Source organism: Cottoperca gobio, chromosome 10 (assembly GCF_900634415.1).
Source record: "Cottoperca gobio chromosome 10, fCotGob3.1, whole genome shotgun sequence".
Lineage (NCBI taxonomy): Eukaryota > Metazoa > Chordata > Actinopteri > Perciformes > Bovichtidae > Cottoperca > Cottoperca gobio.
In genome coordinates, this window is record NC_041364.1 from 6,407,479 (window position 1) to 6,429,800 (window position 22,322).

General features: G+C 39.5%; 1 long non-coding RNA gene across 1 annotated transcript in view; it reads right to left on the minus strand.

Annotated features, from left to right (window-relative positions):
- Positions 1-22,322, minus strand: part of LOC115014815 (uncharacterized) — a 133,076-nt gene that overhangs the window by 74,803 nt on the left and 35,951 nt on the right. The window lies entirely within an intron of this gene.

The window sequence follows — 22,322 nt, forward strand, 5'->3', positions numbered from 1 at the left end:
GATCTCAGTGTTTTTGTGTGTGTTGCTTGCCTAATGCTTCTTTCTATTATTGAGGGTTCCTCTGGACTTGAAGCCTTTTATATATTAAAAGTCAATTTACAGAGAACACGCAGAGTTATTCATTTAGTCACATTACGAAGAAGAGCAGGGAGCACATGCAAAGCCCCTTTATTAGAGTGAAGTGTAAGTAAAATAAAGGAATATTATATTATCTTAAGATTAATGTGCAACAGCTGCTTCAAAATATTAAAGCATTAGGACAGCATCCTGGTCGAGTGGGCACAGAAATGACCTTCCAGCTTTACCTGCGTCTTTAGTTCAGATGTGCTGCTGTATACAGTCACTCTGAAGACACTGGAACAGCCTGTTGGCGCTTTATAAATAAAACAAACCTCATCTGATCACAGCTATTTCATCTTTAATAAGAGAGAATAAAAAGGAGGCGCTGGCACGGCACAACATAAAAGACAAAGAAGAAAAAGGGCCTCATCACAGCAAGAGGCCCGGGAACATTTCTTCGGGTGAGATGGTGGAAAAATGTTATGGGATGGTTCTCATGTTGCAAACAGACTCCCAGACACGGTCTAACTTTACATTTGTTCAGTGCCAGACACTTTTCTAGCTCCATATATGATATTGGTGATAGTAAATAGATATTTGGTATTTATTCCTTCCTATTGCACGTGGGGAATGTAATGTGTGATCGGTCGCAGACTTACAGCCACTTCCTGTTTAAGGTTTTCGCACCTAAACGTCGCAATTAAATGCATTTCTTTGCAAGTTAGACAGCGTGCAGAGATTTATTTGCAACTTTTGTTCTCAGGAAATAGAATAATTACAGTTTAATTATCTAGTATTTCCAGTGTCCTCTTTACTGCTTGTATAAATAAAGATGATTCAACCTGAAGGCAGTTATTGTTCCATGGAAGACGCCCAATGACTGATCGCTTTTTCTAAGGAAAACTGTAGGGCGAACAGGAAACGGCATGTTGCGTCTTTGGCACACACACACACCCACCCACACACACACACACACACACGAGGGGGGGGGGGAAACCTAGACGAACTGATCTCAAAGACACCAAAGAAGCGACGGTTTGGCATCAAAAGACGTTTCCAAAATCCAAACACAATGGTCTTACTGATAACCACAATCTATGATCCAAACACAAACACAAACGGTCACTTCGCCACTAAAGACAAAACAAAGGAGTGGATAGGACTCCGTTGTCAATGATGTTGATGTAAAACCTACATTTTACATACAAAATATATAAATTTACAAATATAATCAGCTGAAAACCATTAAACAAATTCTTCACGTTTGGGAGTTTTGCGCAAATGTATATGAAATTCGTGTATGTGTTGGCATTTGTCTTCGTCTACAGTAAGTCTGAACTTCACGTCGATACTAGAAAATACACAAGAGGTCCAATTGATTCGGTGTAAAGAGGATAAAACCAGATGCTGTGGTAAAGACTGTGTGAGGCTGTTGTTTGGAAGAAGCGTGCTTTGGGCTAAAGGCTAACATCAGCTAATATGCTCACAATTCTGGCATGTTAAATGAAACACTGACATATTTCATGATTCATCCCGACACTGACAGATTGGAACGGCTGCAAAATATCAGCAAATTGATCAACTTTTAAATAGACTTTTGGACAAAATGATATATGAAATCACTGCCATGTTTCAGGGTTCTACACTTATTGTGTCCCATCAGGTTATCTCTTCAGTCTAACAGATAACCAGTGTGTCATGCATCATGATAAATCATAGTACGTCTGTGATGTGTTCAACCCATTCAAGCTGTATATGACTATATATGAATAGATTAGTATTTTGAGACTTTTAATATCGTAGATGTTTGTTGTGTTTTGTATTCATCTCCCCCATCAGAGGTTTAACCAGTTCAGAGTCCCTGGAGAAGATTTCTCTACTTGTTCTGGGATAATTATGAACAGAGTCTGGTCTGTTGGAGCTCAGTGATAAAAAGCACACACATTTTATTATAGTGTGTGTCATATGATTGTAAATTACATCCTCCTGAAATGATTTGCCCTCTTTTTATTTCCTATAGAACCCCAGTCTATCAGATGCAGTCAAAACCTGGAGAATAAAACCAGCGGCGTTGCTCGTCTGTGACTTTTGTCAAGGTGTCTATGATTAAATGGTTAAAGAGCACAAAAGCCAAGATCAATGCACGCTTTCACCGGGTTTTAGGGGGATATGCGAGGTTATATTACCGCTGTCAAGGTCGGCGGTTTGAAAGGCGCCAAAGTGCACACCTCCATTTTGCCCTCTCCCGTGAGATTTGTGAAAATAAAATTACCCAACGTCTCAGATTGTGGCATTCATCAAAAAGCACTTGCGCAGGCATTTATTCAAGTATTTACTCTCAGATGCCATTTCCAAAAGGTCAAAAAGGGATTTGTTTTGTCTCTGCGGATGTGTTTAGGTGTCTCTTTTCTCTCAGTGATGATGAGAGCACAAACCTCGCTGTGATAGAGGGCAAAGCAGAGTTCAATTTTTCATTTAAAGCACTCGGACGGGCTTTTTCTTTCTCTGTGGTGCAGAGGTTGTGTTTGCCTGTTTAGCTTATCATTCATGTAGAGCTGTTTTAGATAAAGACATAAATCTCACAGCGGCACGGTGGCAACAAAACAAATCGGGAAGGTCATAAGAAAAGTATTTTAATGTTTAATGCACCCCTGACATTCTCTTTCTTAAGCTGCTTTTGACAGTTCTGAAAAGACTCCCATCTACAAACATTCCCAATTCACAAATTGACATTTCATCTTGAATATGTGTTTTTATTTTCTTTTATTCACTTTGGCTCCATGAAACAGGAATGGTGTGGACATTGTGAGTGGATTAAGACATCCTCAAGTCATACCAGTTAGTATTTAATATCTGATATCTTCTTCACTCTGCGATTATGTCTTTCTTATGTTCTGGCATGAAACCTTTTCAGGATCTAATTAACATGTCAACTCGTGCCTAATTTATGGCAACTGTCTATTCTATTATACCTCTACCAAAGCAGCACGGTGTAATCCATCTTAGTTATGTTTTGTGTGCACCAAATTGGTAGTGGGCATCCTTCCCCAACACTATATCTTCCTATTTGGATTCAAAGCAGTCTCTCGTTCAACAGAGGCTGAGGTTCACAGGTTGTGGCCACACGCTGGGCGTCTTTGGTGCCCAGCGTGGCAGTGAAAGATCACATTTTATTCTTCCACATCCCAGAAAAGAGACATTGTCCTGCACCTCAAATACTCTCCAGCTTGCAGCTTCACATTTCTCACCATGGTGATAATGTGGTTAAATGTGGCCTCTGTGTGGTTCCTTTGCTTATATAAATGGAAACTTGCCGTTTCGGAAATGCACCAAATCCATTTTTGCACTCCACGTCTGTTATTGTAAATGAAGGTAGAGTCGAAAAGGAAAACAATATGGTGATGATGCAATTTCAAAAGAGTCATTCTTGGCAGGAGTGAGACGTTCTTGGGCAATGCCTCCAAAAAGTACAATATGTTTAGGAACATCCTGGCGCACCTTCATATTGTCACTCACGTTATAAAGTTTGGGAATAACTTTGCTTTAAATACTGTGAAAATCAACTAAACTCAACATGTGTATCATTTTAAATGTGTTTTATTTGCAGCTATATGCACACAGGAAACATTCACACTGTATGTACCTTTTTTTTGACAACATTGACAACCAGCATGAGACAGGATACTGATGTTCAACACAAATATTGCACCGCTCTAAGAATGTCATTCTAATTCCTGCATTGGCACCAAACTTCAGCCTAATTTATAAAAATAAATTGACTTTCTAAGAGTCAGAACCGGTCCTAAGACCCAACTTCATTATAACCCTCAGGCTTTTCATTTTGTAAGACTGTAGTCCTCAGTCAGCTATCAATGAGTTTCTTTCAGTCTGATTTAAAGCTTTTTCATTTCTGCAGCCTGGAGTGCTCAGCAAGGCCAATTTTAGCCGCCGCAAACACAGACATGGAAAGTAACAAAACCAAATCTCACATCACCGGTCCTTTTTTGTTTTTGCTCCTTTCCATCTCCCAGACTCTCCATCTGTCAGTCTTTCATTGTCTACCTTGTACCATGATAGCACAATGAGGCATTTCATTATCTCAAGTTGAACGATCAGAGTATCTAAAGTGTGTTTTATAATTGTGCTGAAGATTTTTTTATTGTAAATGTCATTTGACAAAGATCTAAATGCCATTTTCTTCCATTTCCTGGGGGTTGAATAGATGCATTGCTATTAAAGCTGCAGCAGGTATTCATGCGTTTGACACAAAAGTTCACCTTTTTCCACACAGAACAGAAAAGATGAGCTCACATAGAGTGTCATTCATCCTCCGACTGCTTTCTTTAAAAAGGTTAGACTTGAGAGATAAGATGATGTGTGTGGATCAGTTATTACAGTACTAATCGTTTGTAATAGATTGACCTCAAAGTTAATAAAAAGCTGAGATGAAACTGAAAAAGTGCTTCAGGGCATATTCTTTAAGATTTTCTCAGAAAATCAGATCCTCTTTTTGGTACAATTTAAAGCCATCATATCTTTCAGAAATACCCAAATCAATGTGTTTGAATTCTGTAATTACCTGCATATTATACCTTTATAGTCGTGCTCGTTGTTAGTGGTGTACGCCATTTCTGCGCTCAATTCAAATGGCCTTTAGACGCACAGGATTTCACTTGAAATGTACGCAAGTAAGTAAGTATATAATGTTTTTTCTGGCTTTTTATGCCTTTAATAATAGTGAAGATGAGGTTAGGACAGGGGGAGAGAAGGGGAAGACATACAGCAAATGGCCACGGCCCGCTGTGACAAGGACTGAGCCTTTGTATATGGGTCGCCCGCGCTACCGGGTGAGCTACCGGGTGAGCTACCGGGTGAGCTACCTGGTGAGCTACCTGGTGAGCTACCTGGTGAGCTACCTGGTGAGCTACCTGGTGAGCTACCTGGTGAGCTACCATGGCGCCCAGGAAGTATATAATGTGTATGTATGTAATCCATCATAATATTTTAAGAATATAATCCCCGTTTTCAATTCCCTCCCCTATAGTTGTATCTGAGCACATTTTTGTTAGTGCTAAAAATGCTTACATTTTTTTAAAGTCGCAGAAAACTGCTAATTTTAAGGATTAAGATTAATAATGTATAACTGTTTTTAGTCCTGCAGCATATGTATATTGTAGTAAAATGGAGATTCTGGAGACAGATTGTTGATATTTGAACTCAACACCCAAACTATAACTTCCTCTCCCGTCACTGCTTCTTCAGAGTGTTAGCAATCTGCCAGATTTATCGTCCCTCTCGCTCCTGCTGCCTTTCTCTTTACACATCCACAAGCTTTCCCCGGTCCTGTCGGGGAGAGTGTTGTATTGCTCGGTCCGAGCCACTTTGTCTGCTTTCCATTTCCAGAGCTGGGGCTGTATGTGGCCAGTGGACCGTGGGGAGAGGTTTGGGGAGACTATATGAAAGTGTATTCTAAGAATCGCAGACTGCACCTTTAAATGTTTCACTAAACAAATCCAAGCTGAATGTCTCTCAGTGAAACATGTATCTCCTCGTCCCACTAATTGGAGAAAATGAGAAGTTTTCAGACTAAATTGTTAATTTCCACGAAACAGAAAGGAAGCGATTGTAGTAAATTGCTCATTTACAGTCGAGTAAACCATGACATCTTATTCTCGTTATGCTTTTACACTGTAGGCTGGGGAGGAATAAAAATAATGTTCAACCTGTTCTCGCTACTAAAGTCAGTCCTCTTCAACCAAAGTGGGAAGTCAATCTGTGAGTCTGGGGAGAGAGGATTAGATATAATGGGGCTGGAAGTTCTGCTTGGAATAAACCTCGACTGGAACTTTATTTTACTCACACCGAAGTTATTTATGAGGCAGTGACACTGTTTAAAAACTATTAATGGAGCACATTGTACTAAGAGACACCGCAGAGTTGACGTACTGCTGCTCCATACGAGTCTGCATTGGTCCATTTAACTCGTATAGTAGAAGATACAGGCGCAGTAAGAAACACCGTCAGCACAATTGGTTTGAGAAAATAGTTAATATTGAAACATTGGCAATTGCAGATTCCATTCCACGCATTACAGCCTTATCCTTTCCATTCTTACCTTTCACAATAAAAGCCCGACAAACACCGCATCACTGGGTTAGAGGGGAACTTAAATTCACTCAACAAATTAGCTTACCGTAATGCTCCCACTTATCTCTGATTGAACCTTTTCTGAGCAGCAGCGCGACATGTGAGGGTGGCCATGAGAAGGTGTGAAGAGCGGATCTTAATTAACTTATATTGTGACCTCTGAGTCCTGATTGAGTAGAAACACTGACTATGTTATGTAAATTAATCTGGTGTCAAAACTAGTGCGATGAGGATCTGAGGATTATGACGGATATGATTCTGACTGCGTGCAGAATCCTGAAATGATTGCAGTGCAAATGTACAGACCTGGATGACTTGCATGAGACTGTTTTCTTATTTAAGGAAGTTGGAAATGATGAGTTATATTTGGCAAGCAGGGCCCATTTTTCCACTTCAGTGCTTTGGCATGACGATACGGCTGCATTATTGTTGAGAAGCCTTTATTAAAATCATGAATAAGAAACGGGTAACACAATATGAAGTACGTAATATGAGGAGTAAACTTGTCCTCGTGTATTCTCTGGATGGAAATAAATAATTGGAGATAAATTCCGGTCTCGCATGATGCAGATGTCTAGAATCCTTAATTCTGTGGACAGGTCGGGGGAAAACAGCTGCACAAGAGAAAACAAGATGCCGACTGTATGCAAAGCAGGTTTAGAGCATGAATTTGAACACTTTGCAGCCACAACATTCGATTGTCACAAGATGCATTGGCAATCAAGGCCCAACAGTGGAGACATCGCTGCAATATCAATCTTGATTTGCACAAGATGTGTCCTCTAGCTTCTAAATGTTGGCCCGACTGGACCTGTTTAATGGAGTGCATATTGTGTTAGCAACAACTAGGCAGGTGGGTTTGTTTTTCTCACCTTTTCCACTTAATGGCATGTGAAGATTCCCAGTTCAATTCAATTCAATTCCCAGTGCCCACACCTAGCTGAGTGCAGCCACAGAAGGACAGTGCTAAAAGATTTATTGGACAACAGCGCGTGTGTGAAAGTTTGCCGGCTGCTAGGTGTAAAACATTTAAAGCAAACTGGCAGAAAGTAAATTCAATGTGAAAGAAGAGAATTGAACTGAAGTATGTTTTGGTTAAAATGTTGCAACACTCAGAAGTTAAGTCACTAAAGAGATGATGAACACTGATTCTCAAACGTAAAATACCTTTGAATTTGTTTTCATAGCTAGAAAATGAGTTGTGAACACAAACATGTCATGCGTGTCAGATTTGCATAAATCAGCTACGTGTCATCAGATTTCATGTACCTGCCTGTTTAGGAGCAAATATGCATTACTTCTTGTCATCTTTGCAAGGGAAATTCTTAGTATTCAAAATAATATGCAGCGGTATGCATCTGAAAAAAAGAAAAATATGACGCAGCTTGCTCCAGTTACTGATAATGGACCTTAAGAGGCATTTAAAAAGGCATTTGTAGCCTTCCCCTCCACACAAATCAGGAGAGTCAGAGAAACGACAGCAGCGTCGGAAATGTGCTGTGTGATGATTAACAGCCCTCCTGATTCAAAGAGATGTCTATGCCACTGTGTCGAACTCTCGGTTGCCATGTCTCATTATCCCCAACCCGCTAATGGAAGAAGGAGACAAATAATTCATCTGCCCTGATGGTGACATCGAGCAGAACAGGTTTCCCTCGGGGGAGACTGAACAGCTTGTCAGTCAGAGGATGGAGGATTAGAAAATAAGTGTGCGACAGTTGAGCACAGGTTTAGTTTGTCTTATTAAAATCCAGATAAATCAAAGTAGATCTAATCTGCATTTCTCACCTCCCCGTTTCAAAGACATTAAAAAAAAAAGAGAGAGAAAACTGAAAACATCACAGAACTTTAAAGGTTATCTTCCAGCTGAATTTGTCAGCTGCTAACTTTAATGCCGTTTGTTGTCGAGTCTAATTTGAATTGTGTATACGTTGCAAATTGTTGTAATTGTAATGCTTTGTGGGCTTCAGAAGGAACAGCTGTTACCTGGGCAGCAACTAATGGTGAAACAAATAAATAATAAAACTGGATGGAGATACAGCAGCTGTCAAATTGGCTGAGGTACAGATATGAAATATGGAGAAAGGGAAGTAAATGGAGAAAAGCCTAAAGTCTAAAGTCTTGAAACTGCTGTTAAATGTCACAAGAAGAAGAAGAAAGAAGAAGAAGAAGAAAGAAGAAAGAAGAAGAAGAAGAAAAAATAAGAAGAAGGAGAAGAAAAAAGAAGAAGAAGAAGAAAAAAAAGAAGAAAAAAGAAGAAGAAGAAGAAAAAAGAAGAAGAAAAGAAAGAAGAAGAAGAAGAAGAAAGAAGAAGAAGAAAAAGAAGAAAAAGAAGAAAAAGAAGAAAAAAAAGGAAAGAAGAAAGAAGAAGAAAAAAATAATAAGAAGAAGAAAAAAGAAGAAGAAGAAGAAGAAAGAAGGAGAAGAAAAAAGAAGAAGAAAGAAGAAGAAGAAGAAGAAAGAAGAGAAGAAGAAGAAGAAGAAGAAGAAGAAGAAGAGAAGAAAGAAGAGAGAAGAAAGAAGAAGAAGAAGAAGAAGAAGAAAGGAGAAGAAAAAAGAAGAAGAAAGAAGAAGAAGGAAGGAAGAAAGAAGAAGAAGAAGAAAGAAGAAGGAAGAAGAAAGAAGAAGAAGAAAGAAGAAGAAGAAAGAAGAAAAAAGAAGGAAGAAAGAAGAAGAAGGAAGAAGAAAGAAGAAGAAGAAAGAAGGAGAAGAAAGAAGAAGAAGAAAAAAGAAGAAGAAAAAAGAAGAAGAAAGAAGAAAGAAGAAGAAGAAAGAAGGAAAGAAGAAGAAAAAAGAAGAAGAAAAGAAGAAGAAAGAAGAAGAAGAAAGAAGGAAAGAAGGAAGAAAATCCTCCTCCCCCCCCCCCCCAGGAAGAAAGAAAGAAGCCTCCGAAAGAAGAAGAAGGAAGAAGAAGAAAAAAGAAGAAGAAAGAAGAAGAAAGAAGAAAGAAGAAGAAAGAAGAAGAAGAAAGAAGGAAAGAAGGAAAGAAGAAGAAGAAAAGAAGGAAAGAAGGAAAAAAGAAGAAGAAAAAGAAAAAAGAAGAAAAAAGAACCTCCTCCCCTCCCTCCCTCCCCCTCCTCCCTCCTCCCCTCCCCCCCTCCCCCTCCCTCCCTCCTCCTCCCCCTCCCTCCCTCCCCCTCCTCCTCCCCTCTCTCCCTCCTCCCCCCTTCAGAAAGAAGAAGGATGAAGAAGAAGAAGAACTAAAAAAGGAAGTCCTCAGTTCTTATTCTTGAATACTTTATGCACAACAGAGGTTGCTCATATTACGATGTATAGTTTTCTCTGCAGATCATATGGTGAACATTATACAATGTTATTTTAGAAAAACGCATCCGATTATTCAAATACAACAATTAAAGACATTTCTAGCTATCTAATAGAATAATAGAAAATAGAAAATAAAAGAAACCACAATCCACACTTAGGTCACCAGATGACTACTGAGAAAACTCAACGAGATGAGGAGTCAAATATTTTAACTTATAGTGAGTCAATCATAGGAATGCTATGTGAGAAAATAACTACGTTTGTAAGACGGGAAGTCCAACTGGCGGTGGAGGAGGTTTACAAAGCTGTTCGTCTAATCCAGGAGTAATTTATCATCGGCTGCTTTTCTGTTGAATATGTTGCTCACAAAACAAAACGCAGCAGCGACACACAAAAGAGCAGTTGGCTAAAGCAGGAGAAAGCTAACGCACGTCATCAGCTGTGTAATCAGCCGTGAAAAGCAAACAAGTTAGTTTTAATTTTTGCTGGCTGACCTTTGGAGACAGATGACTTGTTAATGCACCACAACGCACCCACGTCAAGTGTCAAACCCCAGAGGTTAATCTATGTTTGCTTCTGAAGCTGCTCCATGTGACTTGATGGGAGAAGGATGCACACGCTCTGTCACTAAAGTGCTTCTCTCTTCAGACTGTGAATGTTTCCACCACTCAATAAGCTAATTTATTTTCACAGGCTGAAAGACAATTGCTTCCTGAGCTCAGCGTCTGCTCTGTTGTTTTGGTGTCGGTGTGTGTGTGTGTGTGCGCGTGTGTGTGTGTGTGTGTGTGTGTGTGTGTGTGTGTGTGTGTGTGTGTGTGTGTGTGTGTGTGTGTGTGTGTGTGTGTGATCCTGTTTGTACACTTCATTTTCCTCAGTTACAGATTAAGTGCGTACATGGTATTTTCTGTTTATGGACGTGTCTTGAAAGAAAGTAGCGTGAGGATCAGAAATTAAGCATAAAATGTATAATATTAAATTATTGAACATAAACCAGTGGCTGCTAAATTACTGTGGTTGTCTCTGCTGACAATAGTTACCACAAGTCACCTAAAACACACAGCTAGTTTTTTATTTCGAGTGTAGCGCAGCGAAATTAATTTGTGTAAATCGGTGGTGCTTGAAGCTTGGCGATACACTGACAAGTTGCCGTGTAAACTTACCAGACAGTAAAAGTTAACAGTTAATTTAACAGAAAGTATTTGTATGTTTACTTCCTTTGTCACGACTGCAGCAATGCCACAGCGCTCTAGTGGAGCGGCTAATACTCTGGCAGAGCAGGGTTTCATACTAGAACCGGAAAGGTACAACACGGCTAATATAATTACTTCCATTTCGGTCAATTCTGCAGATTTGTGTATTAAAGTTTACCCAAGTTGAACTTGGTACAAATGCATTTCGCATCTTTAAACCCACAAATGTTGCCGCTGTAAATGCTGGTTTGTGACCTGCCCTAATTGAGTTGATTTCACATTCCGGCGAAAAAAATAAAATAATAATAATAATAAAAATATATATATATATATATATAATGTATCAACTGGCAAAGTGATAACAATGACAACGTCTACGCTAGTCTCCTGTATGGATGAATCTACAGAGAATTATCACCTGAACCTGCAGCTGTCCTCGGCTTTACAGCCAGTTTCAGCTCATTGTTTATCTGCAACTTTACTGTTATGGTTTACTCTCGTAGCGTCATTATCAACCACCGCAGGCAGAATAAGCTTTTTAAAAAACCCACTTTACACGACCCGCTCAGCACCAAACAGCAGACTGACACATTTAGAAAGTAGCTGGTGAACATAGTGAAGCATTTAACTTCTAAAGTGTCAGATATTTCCCTCAGGAGTTGGCAGAAGAAAATAAAAAGCTAAAAGAAGAGTGGATGAATTCAACAAGTTGCCAGAAATGACACTAGATTATTAAATTAAATCATATTGTTGCTCTGAAACTGCTGGATGTGTAAATAAGCAACTGACAAATTCGTCATATCAACTTAAAAAGGTACTGTATGTATTAGATCTGTTATTGGCAGTATAATACATACTTCTTATATTTTAAAATTGCATTGACGTGAACTTCCCCAAGCCTGAAACCTAAATGGAGAGGCGACTCTACTACAAATATGAAATGATCAGGGCTTGAAACAGAATGCCTTAACCCTTTAAGCCTTCCTTGTATCTCTTTAAAGGAATAGGTATGAGGTATCTACTGTTTCTACACGAGCGGCGCTCTAAATAGGGCACAGTGCGAGGCCTTTTAAGTTTTACTTCACCTGGATTATCAGGGGATCCTCCCCACACATTGTTGCACACCATAAAAATAAAAAAATGAATATGTGAAGCATGAATCCGGCTATTTGGATTCTGGATGGTTGTTTGCAGAAGGAGACGGAGGAGTTTAAATCCATGGGGATATAAAGAAGAGGTTTGTCGTGTCCTGCCTGTCTGCTGCTGCGTGCTCTGCTAGCTTCCAAGCTAATTAAACTGCATGTAATTCTCATAATAATAATAATAAGTGAGAGGCGTTTAAGGAATAAAAGTGCGTTATCTCTCTCCTGGGTCGAGAAGACATCTTCAGAGAGTATTAAAAGAGCCTATCCTTATAAACACACATCTGCCGGAAGAGATAAGAATAGATATGAAGTGTGGCAGAGTGTAAGGAGCTGGAATGAGACAAAGGACAAGGTGTTTGAGAAATTAAATTGCTGTGTTGTTGCTGAAGAAGTTTAATTCAATGCCATCTGAGAAAACTGCATCTGGAGCTGAAAGTACAGATGTCTTGTCTTAATACGACACGTCTAATGTGCCTGCCGTATGTCATTAGATTGTTTTAACCTTTACTCGGCTTTTGTTGTAAGTAAAAGTGATTGATTTGTTTGCCTTTGCTACAGCATCATTACTTTAGCAGTTAAAATGACACGCTAACGCACGCTCTGTTCACTGCTCGTGTCAGGTGCACGACAAGTGGATATCATTCATAAAAGGGAATAAATAACGTGGCTAGAAGTAGATACCTTGCTTTAAAATTGTTGGTTGAAAATTGAAGGCACAAATAACTCTTTGCATTACTTTGGCTTTTCAGCGCATCAGTTTATGTGTCGCGCAGATAATGCTTAGCGAACATAATAGACGCTATATAAATATTTGCTTATTTGCAGGGACATTAAAAGACTGTCCTTGCAAAAAAAACAGCAGCATTCGTCATTGGTTCATACGTCAATGCAACTTTGTGTCACGTACATTGCTAAAAGGACCTCAAGTGGTTGTGAATTACGACTTTTATCTGACAGGAACAAAGGAGGAAGCAGAGTGACCTTGTTATCAAAGTCACAAAACCGTGTAGGGATAAGCTGAGGTTGATTCAACAAAGTGTGTGACTGGTTCACTTTCCATCACACTCATGCTTGCTTTCTGAAATCAGCCATAACTGTAATATTTGTCAAACGTTAACCAAGTGGTTTTAGTGCAAAAACCAAACCCACATTTTAACCATAGGGATGGTTATAAAAGATTATTTTATCGAGAATCGATTTGATCGTTTAGGTTCGGGGACTTGTTGGATGTTGAGCAACTCACAACTTCACAATTTATAGATTTAATGCAAGAATATAAATCAAAGCTGAGTGAATGCATATAAATCTATGCAGTGTCTACATTAAACTGTTGTGTTGTCATGATTTAAGATGACTACTCCCAAGGTGGAGTTAAAGGAACATTCCACTGCATTTTACACAGTAGGAAAACTGGGCTTCTGACACAAGGTCCAGGAAACATGCACACATCTTTAACAATAAACATCTTCTGGTTCTCCCCAGGACACAGCGCAGTGACAGTGAATTGTGCATTACATACACTAGACTGTGCACATCTATAATGATCATCCATTTAATTCTTCAAATCGGTTTTAATTAAGCTCTACTCATCTGTAAGCATTACAGTGATGAATGTGTGTGTTATGAAGTGGACAATAATCACGAGGCACATCTGCGCCGTGACTTCTCCAAACCCAAATGGGAATGTGATTAGTTACACATGACCGGAATAGTTCAGTCTGTATCATCTGTATCTCAGTGTGTGTGTGTTAACATTCGGGGTGTGTTTGTCCAGTTCGGGGACCGCCCGTGAGCGACCCCGGCCTCGTTTTTGATTTGCTGCGGTCGCCATCCTGCTTTTAAACTCAGGGTTGAAACTCTGCCTGCGGATGTAGTTGTAATAAATAATAATGGCTTAGACACTTTATAGTCCTATGTTGTGTCATTGCTTCTGTACTTCTGTGACTTTATTTACTGTATTTTGGCCGAGCACTGCAGCTTCTCACAACTGAGCTGAATGTTTGCTTACTACACGATAACATAACCCTCATAATAAAAGAAGATGTTTTTAGTGACTGTAATACCAAATGTGTGAAGCAATGTTTGTTCCATTGGTTAACAATTCTTGTGAAAGTGATATAAGACAATACTAGCAGTGCTAATTACTGTAATACTTTAAGTTGGTGGTTAAATTCTACTTTGCACTTGCTAATTCTTCTCCATCAAGCACAAATTTGTTGGAACAAATTTCCAAGGAACCGACTGTAGCTGCGTTTTATTCCACTTTTATTCACCCTCCGATCTTGTGAGTATAAACCGGTCCACAAAAGAGGAATGGTTTGCAGACAGTTCGGAGACAGGAGTCAATGGTGTAACTGCTCTGAGAGCTTTTCTTTACCAAGTCCTCAGTAACTGTATTGTATGAATTGACGTATAATCCTGAGTAGAGTTGTCAAAAATATCCAAGTATCGATACATAGATGTGATACAATGTTATGCCCTCAATGTCGTGTCAATTTTCCTCCAGTAATGTGACAACAAGATGCCAGAAGGAACCACAAAAAACAATTGCGGCCGACCAGCGCGAGCATGTTCCCGGCTGGTTAGCGCGTGAGCCGTTAGCTCGTCAGCTGTTGTAGTTCGCCAACATGCCCTGTGAGTCACTGGGTCACTAAAGCTCTAGCGAAAATTTGCAGATGTATATAGACGGAGGAAGAAGAATATTTTTCCTAAATTTGATTTAGTTTTAGAAACCATGATTACATTTTGCAACAATTAGCCAAAACGGTATATTAAATAAATGTGCTAGGATATGTAACTATCCTTATTCTCCTGCAATCACGAACAATATTTATTAAATGAAAACTTGAGCAACGTGTCAAAGCCTTTACATCAGTAATATCCTCTTTTCTTATATAAAATCATACACTTTTAAGCAGTCAAGCAGGCAAGGCTCTGCACAGGTAATGAATTGAGTTATTTAATTCAATCCATAGGAGACTCGGAGCAGATGCTACCTTTTCACACTTATGCATTTTCCCTCAATTCAAAATCCTCTTTGATAAACACTGCATGCCACAAAGCTAACTTCATGTGGCTGCAAACTGATTTAGAGAAGAAACAGTAGTGAGCTGGAGTTGATATTTACTTGTCTGGGTTGTCTTTGGTGCATCGCAAATAAACCACCCACATATTGCTCCAAAAAGGTGGAAGGGTGCCGATTTTTAGAAAATGAAAACCCAATGTTTTCTATATATCCTTGGATACTACTCTAAAATTCACTCATCTGTGACTGAGAAGAATACAAATTGTTATCTGTACTAAATAAAAGTGTCAGATTCTGCCAGCATGGCCTCTGGCACATGTACAACCTGCTGCAGTACTTTCAGAACTCTTGAAATCCCAGCCGGTGAACTGTAGTTATTGATTGTTTGGGGGGGCCACTGCAGGCCTGAGGTGGGTAATTGCATGATGGGCTCCTATACCTGCAGGGACAGACAGAGGCCGGGAAAGAAATGGTCACATTGTGTCCTTAATGAACACCAGCAGGACGCCTCACAACTTCGACAGCACAGAGCGGTGCAGTGGTCGACCTGCCCGCTTTGATAAGGGATTTAAAAGACTCTGTCCCCAAACGTTTATTGGACCAAATAAGTGTGCTGTCAGACTTCAAACTTGGCTTGTTGTCTTCTGGAAGAGAAATTTGATTTGATTTGTGATCAGTTGAGGATTTAGTTACTTGAGGCGGGCAGTATTCTCTGAACATAATTGAATTTGGCTTCTACTCAAAGGCTGTCAAATGATGGCACCGCGAGCATCGGAGAGTATACTCACTGCGCCTTCAGATTGGGTTTGTTTAGAAATGTACACGCCAAAATGGTAACAAGAGGAGACGCAGTGGGAAACATGAGGCCCAAAGCACCTGTGTACAACACAACCACGTCACGTGACATTCATGGCAAAACGCAGGCAATGAATTGCAAACGGATCAAATATTAATAAGTGGGTCACAAACCCTCCATTTCCTCATGCAAATACAGCCGGTCTAAAAGTTTAAAACGCTAATGAATCCAGCTGACAATCTGCCAGAGACTGCAGTGCTTTGAGTTTCGGCTGTTAAATGAGCAAACAGTTTAGTTCAAATGAATCAATGACCCTTTGTGTGCTTCAGTCCTTTAACTTCGTCTTAATGACAACCAGAAAAAGGGACACAAAATGGAAGTTCTTTTTAAAAAGCTTTTTTCGGCTCTGGAAAGACTTTCTGCACAGTTCAACATTTCCCCCTTAACCTGCAGATAAGCTTTGTCCACTGGGTGCTTTTTCTTTCATGTAATCTACTTTGAAGGAGAAAAGAGGCCGGGCAAACTGCCACCTCTGCATTGTCTCTGTAGATATGAGGCGTCTTGTGGCCTTTGTCTTGTGGAAATGCTGAGGCGAGCTAATGAGAAGTGTCTTCCCGCAGGCCGAAGGTGGCCGTCCCGTCTCAAGGACTGCCACTGTGTGTGCTTGTCATTTATTTTAGACGTTGAATTAAGCTTTCAGTTTGGTAATGGCCATCATTAAGCAAATCCAAAATGGTGAAACACTATCAAGTGTATTTCCTTTGAGCTACTAATCAGAATTTGCTTTATTGGCCAAGTATGTGACTTTTCATTGCTCTTAATGTACTTACACATAAATAGACATGCTAGCTAGGAACAAGGACCACAAAGCTGGACAAATAAAAGGTAAAGAATAGATAAAGTATATGTATATATATGAAAGCACTTCATGTTTTCATCCGTGTGTGTGTGTGTATATATATATATATATATATATATATATATATATATATATATATATATATATATATATATATATATACGGATGAAAAAGGGAAGTGCTTTCATGTTCTCGGGTTAAACGATTAAAGAAAAAGTGACGTCCAAATTGAAAAACGCTTGTTAACATCACTTTAATACCTCAAAGCTCCGACAACAAATACAAAGGCCATCCAGAACTCTTGTTTGTGCTCAGGAATATCAATTTAGCATTGACCCCAACAGCGCACACGCTCTAATGTCAGCGGGCGAGACAGATGGACTCTGAGTGGGGGTTTGTTTGAGTAAACTAACCTGTGATTTGGGATTTGATGGTTGAAAGGATCGTTGGCTTGAATCAGTCAGGAGAGAAGTTAACGGAGGCATGAACTGCAGGAGTAATAGGCTGGGAAAATGCGTGCAATTGAGTAGTGCGACCGAAAGCTCCAGGAATTCAACTTAAACTGTAGCTTAGAAACGTAAGAACATTTGCTCTTCATATATAGTTGATGAACGTCCTCCTTTCTCTTGTCCCACTAATCCCTATACAGCTTGTTACAGATTATTTATTCCCTGGTTTAAAATGGAATTTCAGATACTAATCTGATTTACAAGCATACATTTAAATCTTTTCAGCCTTTCTCAGCGGCCTTTATAAGACCAAACGTGCCGGACCTTTGCTCTCCAGACTTGTATTTATGTACAAATCATCCATAAATTCATTGTATGCGTTTGTTCGTGCCCACACATCATGACTGCAACTATGAAAACGCATGAAAGTGTCTTTTATGTACAAACAGCCCTGGTTAAGTTAAATAAGAAGGAGTAGCATTAGTGAAGTCGCGTTTATATTTGAAGCTAAGAACGACACTTTCAGAGGCTTTTAAATGAGAGTACAACAGGAATGTATTATTGCCATTATCATTGCATTACTTTTAGTAGTCTTATAATGATATAAAACATTTATATATGCCAGTTCTTTTATGAGAGAAAAACATCTGTGAATGCGCTCTTTGTCATATTCTGCTTTTGTCATTTACCTCTTCTAAAGAGCAGGAGGATAAAGTAAAAGCATCATGAAGGAGGAGAAATAAATAAATAAATATGCTAGAGAATGTAGCGGTCATTTCTTTAAGAGCAAACTACCAATATTTCATTAGACAGTAACGTGCATTAATGGAAGAAACCCTCACAGCGCACATTTAACCTTTAAAATAGGTTAAGCTCAGACGGAAGCAAATGTGCTGTACAATATATCTGAAGATGTTTCTAGGCAGTGCACTAATATCTTTTGAAAGAGCAAATGAGGCAGAGTAATAACCATGTTAGGACGATCTCGACGGGAGATTCAGCCAGCAGTCAGGAGAGAACATTATGTGCAGTTAAATGGTTTTGATAGATTCCCTCTCGTTTTACAGATTTCAGCAGGTGCACATGCACACATGCATGAACACACACAGACACACACAGACACACCTGGGAGTATCTGCTTTGTGCAGCAAAGTACATCATGTTATTGTTCCAAATGTGGCAAAAGTGAAACTAAAGCAGATGATTACATCAAACAAGACGCGTATAGACAATTTAGGCTCCGGCAGACACGCTTTGGCAGTACACAAGAACACAGTGTGACACTAATAGATGTTTTCTTTCCCTTTCATTGTCATTTTTAAGAACATTTTCCACACGGGTCTTAAATTACTGTAAATTACAGTGTTGATAATCTAGAAGTGCTGAGAAGTTAGAGATACGATTGTGTTTTGTTCCCCCATGTGCAGACACAGATCCAAGGCCGCCATGATGAAATATTGGACACAACAGGCTCACTGGTGATGTATCTGCTCTCATAATGTGCTCTACCCCTGACATCTGATCTATGGATATATTCTCTGTGTTGCGAAGGACCTCATAAATCACATTCAACATTTGCCAAAAACACAAAGTCTGAGGCCTCTTAGATGGACACCACACTCCCTCTGGTCCATGTTACAGTGCAAACCTTTGTTGCACACTTAGCAGTCCCTTTATTTTGAAAAAGATTTGGGATTTTTAAAGATTATGGACGCTTTAAAATGGAAGTTAATTAAAAATATTTAGATTTTTCACAATTTCCAGCTTTTGTACCCAAAGGATATAAATAATCTGTACATTGTTTTGTGATGAATTTTATGTTCTTTTCTACAAAAATGCGCATGCAGCATAAACTTCTGCATGAGCCTCCGTTTTGCCATCTCGGAGAGCCAGAGGTTTCCGTGTCACACAGTTAAATTCCTGCAGTGAAAGTTAATTATCGCCAGAAGGACAGAACATCTGAGCTCAGTGCACACCCAGCATTTGTTCTGCCTCGTCATCTCTGTTCCCTCTTCACTGTACACTTCGATGTGACCAACACACAGGAAGCATCCATTCATTTTAAAGTAATGTCATCCTGCAGTCTCAACACAGTGGCGTATCCTTCATTTGCAACCAGCCTCCATAACGTATTAAATTGGTAGTCGGATGAAAGCGGCGGCATTAAGATATGATAATCAGTTTTAATGCGTGTATATCATTTTCACACACACACACACACACACACACACACACACACACACACACACACACACACACACACACACACACACACACACACACACACACACACACAGAACAAGTTGCTTTTCATCTGCACTTTATGTCCCAAGACACCAAAAAGTTGTTTTCTGCTGCATGATCTGCTGATCACTGTAGTTTTAGCTAAATGATCTTTCAATGATCTTCTGGTAATAGAAAGCAAAGAGTGAAGAAAACACAAATGAGCTGCTGATTATGCACCAGAGTCCCCTCAAGTAATTGTATAAGGAATTCTGTTAAACTCTTAGCTTTAAAGTCTACATTTGTGTGATGTTCTTTTTACCTTTTTGTTTTTTATTAACCCTAAAACTCAGGAAATAAGCTGCAACAGAAAAAAGCACAAATTACCTCCAAGTATAAAGACAAATAAAATGGATTACATGTCCCTCTTGTGCTGTGAGATTTTTGGCAGTATTTATCAATCTACTGTCTTCTGTAGACCGAACACGGTCTCTACCAACAGCTGTGAGAAACCCTGGAGGCAACGCTCCATCATGACTGACTTACAGCACCTGTTCTGTTTGAGATGGACATTATTTGTCTAGAGAAAAGGTTTACATTCTGCCAATAAATCTGCTCTCCTCCCACTCAATCACGCCACCACGACTCCAAAACTGACACGACACTTTGGTCAAAGTAACCCGAGGAGGAACAAACTTCTCCCCACAAGCGAGTCTTTGCACGAGTTCATCCAGTTTCTCATTTATTCAAGCTGCCATCTGCTAAATCGTTAATTTCCTAGCCACCGCTTGGCCACTGTACAGATCACGACCTTCATCCCAGAATCCCAACTGAATTCTGCATGCGCCTGTAATCCATACATACAGTGGGGCTTGTTTTCGCGACCTGCTGTGAACGGACGGCATGAAGAGAGGAGTACTCTTCACCTCCTCGCATGATCTATTTAAAAAACCAGAGAGCAGATGCTCCAGCAGGCTGATTAAATGATGGCTGATGTCCTCAGCCAATGTGCCTCTCTCCCACGAGAAGGCACCTGTGCCACTCAGAGGCAGCAAAGCAATGTTCATCTTTAATCCTGCCTGGTTTACTCTTCCACACCAGAGTGGGTCAGTGTCAGGAGCTGCGCTGGAGTGGCTGGATCCTCAGATATGGAAGAGTGATGCATTATTATCTTTCACCGTTTGAAAATGTTGTTTTCAGGGAGAGTTTTAATTCCATAGCAGTCAGACGTGGTTGATGAAATGTTTTTCTTACAGGTCTTAAGGTCTCTTACTTGGCCAGACTGATATATCTTGACCACTGGACTTCCAGAGGACAGCTCGCAGTCCATCAACAAGCCGTCGGTGTGTTGGATTCTACATAACAAACAGGCGCATAGGTGTATAGAAAATGAAAACTTTGTTCCGCTTTCAGTTTTCACATGTAATGTTACATTAGCTCAGTATATAAACGATGGGATGTGTGTCTGAACGAGGAGGTCATAAATATGCAGACACATACGGACATGTTCAGCTAGAGCTTCGTCAAACTGGTCAGCCGTGGTCGCTTGGAGCGAAAGTGAACACGTGCTATAGCGCCCCTAGCTCGCGGTCGCGTTACGTATTTTCAGGTGACACGCTTGAAAGTCGAAAGCACCTGCGTTCGCGTCCTTGCATGGACCATGTTTCTGCTACTAAACATCACTAACCAACACTTTTATACCGTCACTTGTAAAAATATTGACAAGATCACATATGAATTCTGTAAACGTTCCAACTTGTGTGCATCATTATACACATAATTAAATATAAATATGATATCTTTGGAAACTTTGAATGGAGGGTTAATGAGGGTTTTAACAGCGTTCGGCTGCACAGCATCATTAATCAAGAGATTAAAAGCAGTGCTTTGACATAAACAAATGCATGTGGAGCTAAGACAGAGTTTGGAAAGTTTGAATATTTGAGTGAAAATATTCAATTACTAAAAACTGCAAAACTATAAAACATTTAGATTTCCCTGTTTGGGAAGAAAAGCATCAAACCACTTGAGAGAAGCGTAAATCCAAGGGTTTAACATGAACGTGCAGCAGGATGAGCGTCACTCCAAAGAGACGCATTAATAATAAAACTACACATCGGGAATGTAAGATGTTAAAAGCTTTGGGACACAAAGTGCTGCAGGAGTCACATCACAGGCGTTAACACTCATCTTAAGCGATTAAAAAGCTGCTCCGTCGGTGCATCTCCCCAGCAACGGAACTTTCTCAAGAAGGAAAATCTCATTATTGCTGCCATTATGTGACACCAGAGCAGATGCTTCTTTGAGGAAATTATTGCCATTTAGAAAACTGGTTTTAATGGATAGACTGTCATCACTTCAGAGCACGATGGGAACAAGGCGGAGTGACAAACTCAATTAATCACACTCTGGCTTGTTCACCGCAGGCTCAAGATGGTGGCTTTGTACCTGGATGCTCATTATAAACTCGCTTCTTGATGTATGAAACAGGAATGGCACACTAAATGTTTTGTTTTTTTTTGTTTAAGGCTCATCTATTAGCCATTCATCATGTTAATTGACTCTCCTCACTTTGTTGTGCTGATTTGGTCTTTAAAAAAAAATAAAACATTTGTCATGTCATACCTGAGTAACTTTAATGACATCCTGACTTGCAGTCTAACATCACTGGAGGAACATTTTTAAACAAATCATTAGAAGAAAAATAATTACTACAAGTGTGTTTGCAGGTGAGGAAAAATGCTGTTTTAGGATAATTAAAGTAAATATTTAAACAATAAAATAACCTTTATAATAGTTAATGGCTGTTTCCGTGTCTCTATCTCCATTTATATCTTCGCCTTTCTTTTCTTTCTTTCTTTTCAACTGCATTTTGTTCATTACAAAGCAACGCACAAGTTAAAGGATACAGTTCAATCATATATATTTGAAATTGATCAAAGGAAATGATAAAATAAAATGGTAACTCGTAATAAAACAAACAACAAAGAGTTTTAAAAGGGAATGTAGCGAAAATGTGAACTGCTTTTGAAATGCATAGACCGAACAGTCTGAACCGAACTTGTATTATTTAAGTGTATTCTCAAGAGACTATAACTAAGAACAGCAATTCCCAACGTGGGAAATGTAGCAAGATAGTTAAAGAAATATGAAAGAAAAAT